Below are 5372 nucleotides of genomic sequence, written 5' to 3'. Positions count from 1 at the left end.
TTTCTTTAGATAGTATACATCTTTCACACACCTCCCCTTTAAAAAAATTTTTACGGGCAGATAATCCTCATAAAATGTAATTTAATAGTTTGATTGTTCAATCATATCAAGAATTGTACAATCACCACCAGAATTCATTTTAGAACAACCCCCATGGTTAAATCTCCTTTAAAATAAGTTGTGTGATCACAACCCCCTCCCACCTTTCTTGTTTACTCCTGAAGTCCCCAAACCCTTCCTATCTGCCCCCTACCCCTGCATCCCCTATAAACCCTTGCATCAGTTATTATCTCGATGCATCCACTCCTTCTGTGCTTCAATATGATTTTACATGGAAAGAATCCCAAGTCTCCACAAAAAGACTGTTGGAAACAATTGGGGGGTTTAACCAAGTATCAGCATATGATATTAACAAACAAAAGTCAATCATATTCCTATCAGAAGGAATAGCATCTCGGGTCTTAAAGACTTGCCTTCAAACAAGCAGCCCTATAAGAAAGGTGTCAACTAATGCAACATGAAATAAGCACATCAACCTGTGTGATCTAAGTATTGTAAACAATATTTTCCAAATCCAAAGGAAGAAACTAGATCAGAGCTTAAATTGGGAGCACCTGATTTGCAGAAGGCTATATATGACAGTGGAAGCCCAAAATCCATTTGCAGGATTCACATATACAAGTAGATGAAGTCTCCGGTGATTTCCCTCTGATAATAGTCCAGGGATATGAATAGCCTTATTATCAGATAGAGAGGATTATAGTAGATATATCCAGGTTAAAATATAATATCTGCTTTTATCCCTCTTTATATCCATTTAAAATTTCTATCTGTTTAATTTTTAAAAAGTGAAGGAGAAATACACCTGGATTAAGCCTCACTTGATTCCCCTCTGAACATAGGGCAGGGGTATGATTAACCTTGTTATCATACCCAGTGTACTAGAAAGTAGATATGACAAAATACCCATTTATAAACTATCAAGGGCTCATGCGGGAGGGGGGAGCGGGGAGGGAGGGGAAAAATGAGGACCTGATGTCGGGGGTTTAAATGGAGAGAAACTGTTTTGAGAAACGATGTACAAATGTGCTTTACACAATTGATGTGTGTATGGATTGGGATAACAGTTGTATGAGCCCCTAATAAAATGTTAAAAAATAAAAAAAATAAAATAAAAGTATGATGCAGAAATCACCAAAAAAAAAAAGTAGATATAGCAGATACAGTTATGTTAAAACTTAACACCGTATCATTTGGTCTCCTTTTTCACCATTTTGCAAGTTGCTCTAGTTTTTAATATTTTGTGCTTTATTTCCATTTTGAGCTCTTATGTTTTATTTCACTTTTGCTATATTTTTTGACTTTTTAAAAATTTGTTTCTGCATGTTTTAGGTAAAATCCAAGATGGGTGAATAGAGACAGTAACTGGATTAATAGTTCATTGGAAGTTGGGGTAAATGGGGAGCTAATAGCAAGGTGTACAAGAAAGAAGAAAATGATCTAAAATTGATTGTGGTAATGATTGTACAACTTTTTGATAAAATTGAACTATTGACTTGTATTATATTTGTATTATGTCCCAGTGAAACTTTATTTTAAAATGCTTAAAGAAAAAGAAGATGGAAAGAACACATAGAGTAATTGTACCAAAAATAATTGGTAGACATTTAACTATTTAAAACCCAATTGACTATTGCTGAGTGGGTTTTGAGTCCTAACAACCCTGTAAGCTGCTCCATAGTGTTTCCAAGACAGCAACTATTTTTCAGTATTTTATTGGCATATACATCACAATCAACAATTTAGCCATTCAATCATATTAAGATTAGTGCAATCACCACCATAATCAATTTCGCATTTTCTTCTCATATTCATTGTCATTAGCTCCCCATTTACCTCGATCATCCCCTGACATGCTCACAAGCAATTATCAGTCCAGTTACTGTCTCTACACATCTACCTATTATGGATTTCATGTGCAAAAATATCATTAAAAACACAAATAGGATGCAAACAAGCAAAACCAACAGCAATGATTAGACAAAACATAGATAAACTTCATTCAGAAAGACAGCAGAAAATATTAAAAACTGAAACATTAAAGTGGGTAAAAAGGGAGATCAAATAATAAGGTATTACATTTTAACCTAACTACATCTGCCATAATCAAGCTTACAATATTCTGTGTGATACAAGGGTATTCACACCCCTTGACTGCAGTCAAAGGGGAGTCACTGGAGGCTAAATCTGCATAGGGACACTGCAAATAGATTTTGGGTTTCCACTGTCATCCACAGCCTTCTGCAAACTGGTGTTCACAATTTAAGCTCTGATACCATTCCTTCCTTCAGATTTGGATTTTATTATTAAAAATCCCTGGGTCACTCAAAACAATGTGCTCCTTCCAAGTGGACTTAGTTAATGCCTCCCTTAAATAACTTCCTGCTTTAAGACAAGCATTAAACCCTCAGATACTATTCTTTCTGTAAGCAGGACCCCTTCTGCTCTCTTCACCACACTTTGCTAAAGCACCCAAATCTTCAGTGATCTATTTATGAGGGCAAGTATCGAGCACGGCCTTGTCATAAGAACTAATGGTTCCTAGATTGGGGCTAGAATTAAGTGCAAGGCCCGAATCCATTCATATATCTATGGTTTATAGATGTTTCTGGTTCACTTTAGAGACATCATCATCATTTTATGATAGAAAACATCATAACTAATTCCCCTGGGACATACGGCAATACTACTGATGATGTAATTAATTTGGCCAGTGCTCTAGAATTGAAAATACTTTCATTTTTTTCAATTATTTAAGTCCTTTATTAACAGGTGCTTGCCGTTTGTTGGCTTTTTGGGAAAAAAATCAAGCTGTGAACTTTTATTGCAAATTAAAAATGAAGTTCTTAAAAATCTCAGCTTGACTACACATAGAACAGTTTACAAACTTTGAAAGGTGTATTGAGAAAAAATAGGCTTTAAAGAAAACATGTTTGTCATTACCAAAAAGACATCTTTAAGTAAAAGTAATTAAAACCCTATGTTGCATAGATAATCCAGATAATTCTAGTTATCTGGTCAATGGGCAAAATAAAGCAAGCAATTAAGGTCTTCAGCTCCAATCTTTTGTTCATTTCTTATTGCTGGCAGTTCATATTGTTTTCTTAATGTTGAATGACTAAACTGGATGATGGTAAAGATGGTAAGCCAGCATTTACTCAGCTCTGCCTTGCTCAGCTTCAGAAGCAGAGGAATTCTAAGCTGGTGGATTAGCTGCTTTTGTCTCTTTGTCATCCTGTGGTTTAGGGTTATCTGGGCTTCTGCATTGGCAATTAATGCTGCCAAGGGACCTACCTTCCATGTTGATGTAAGTGCTGACCTTGGGTCTTGATTTTCTTTATCCTCTTCATTGCCATCCTCTCTAGACTGTTGTTGAGGAGGAAGGCCCATGCAAAGGGTGGTTTATAGCCTTGATACATTTTATGCCTCACTGGTCTACCTTGTTCTCATGCACCCTGGTTGTTGGGCACCTTCCAACACTTCCCTGCACTGGAGCCTTGGAATACTGTGGTCGACGCCCATAGGGTTGCTGTATATATTAAGGTAGGAACTGCCTTCAGAAGCACTCTTCAATCCCTCATCCCTCATTCTTTTCCCCACTCTCACTCTTCTGGTAATTCTGCAGATAATTGCACGAAGGACCCCTAAGACGTGGACACCGCCTATATTGTTTATGGTGCGCCCCATATTTACTGCCTTGCCCTGGAAGTCCACCAAGACCTGTAACATTTGCTGTTTCTGCACCCTTTTCTACTTTAACAACATCAAACTCCACAGGCTCTCCATTTCCTACACTGCAAAGGTACTTCTTTTTTATGGCAGTCTGGTGTACAAACACATCTTCCTTGGTGTCATTTCTGTTGATGAAACCATATCAGTATCTTGCATGGAACCATTTTACTGTTACCAAAATCTTCCTTGCGATGAATTTCTTGTCCCTATCAGGAACTGCCGATGTGAGCCCCCCCCCTGGCTGCCGCGTGGTGCTGGGCCTAGTGCCCACAATGCTGAGAGCAGGGGCAGCGGGAGCTGCTGGGTCTCAGCCTCGCTGCTAGTGGTTTCAGTGGTGGTGACTGGGGCCAGTTGTAGCAGCTAAGGCTCCTCCCGGGTATGGCAGTAATTAGGTCTGTGGGGGGAACTAGTGGTGGGGCTGCTCAGAGCTCTCGGGTCTGCTTGCTGCTCCAGCCAATGATGAACTCTAAAACACTCTTGAGAAAAGGAAATTATACACATGTAGGCCGGCTTCAGATCACAATACAGTAATTGTTAACTTGTAAAAAATAAGCTCTTAAGTGAATAGATAGTATTTACACAAATAATGACAATTGGTTATAGGGCAAAACTTTCAATAACACTCATTCACTAAGGTGGAACCATACCTATCAGATGTCGTAAGAAAAAAGCATGTCATAAGAAAAAGCAAGGGGAGCATTAAAATAATAAGTATATATTAGTTCCAGGCCACCTTTTCTTGGGAACCCTCAAAGGAAGAGATCCAAACCAAAGTCCAACTGCCGATAATTACATAACCTTGGAATAACAGGCATTTGCTTCCTCTCACGCTGGGACATTTCAGTCTTAAATCCAAGGGATAAATTCCTTAAATGTGATCTTGAAGTATAGCCAAGTTCATTTAGTGGAGCTTCCACATCGAATCTTTCTGGTGTGACCCATGAAAGATGTTGTGAGACTCGAAAAGACAGAGTCTAAAGTGCCAGTAATTGATTGCAAACTGCCAGGATCACCAAGGGTTGCATAGAAACTAGGTAGAAAGTGTCCAATTGTGAACATAATATTGGATGTATTCTCTCTGTGTTTGGGAGGGTTGACTAGAGAACCAAATCCAGTGACACTCATATATGTGTGAGAAAAAGTTTTATCTCAAGAAGTAATTGTACATTGAGAAAACATCCCCTCCCAGTCAAACTCAAGTCCATAAATCTGATTCTAGTCCATAAGCCCCTCTTCAGAGTCACACACCCACGTGCATTGATGCGGAATGCAGGAAGATCATAGTCTGGCGGGTACAGAGTGTAGATCCAATGGCATTGGAAGCATCACAGGGCTCTTGCAAGTCCCTGAGCGCCTCATCAGCAGGAAGGTGAAGGCAGAGAGAGAGGAGGAGGTTCCTAGGAAACCTTTTATGAGAAGATCACACCCACAAGTAGTCACCATCAAGCTGTGACCTGATTGACAAGCTAGACTCCACCCCTACCTTTTTTTTTCTTATGAATGTTAGGCTGTTTTGTTTTGTTTTCAAATTATTGTATTGGGTGCTCGTACAACTCTAATCACAATCCATCCATCCATCC

The 5372-nt window shown here is 38.8% G+C and overlaps 1 pseudogene; it reads right to left on the bottom strand.

Moving 5' to 3' along the window:
• Positions 1–3214: 3214 nt before the first annotated feature.
• LOC101661768 overlaps positions 3215–5372 on the bottom strand; it is a 10311-nt pseudogene continuing 8153 nt past the window's right edge.

This window comes from Echinops telfairi, unplaced genomic scaffold (genome assembly GCF_000313985.2).
Source record: "Echinops telfairi isolate 266 unplaced genomic scaffold, ASM31398v2 ScPeMD7_7419;HRSCAF=8457, whole genome shotgun sequence".
NCBI classification, from domain to species: Eukaryota; Metazoa; Chordata; class Mammalia; order Afrosoricida; family Tenrecidae; genus Echinops; species Echinops telfairi.
The sequence above is the reverse complement of the archived record's forward strand: the minus strand, read 5'-3'. Positions and strand labels throughout refer to the sequence as shown.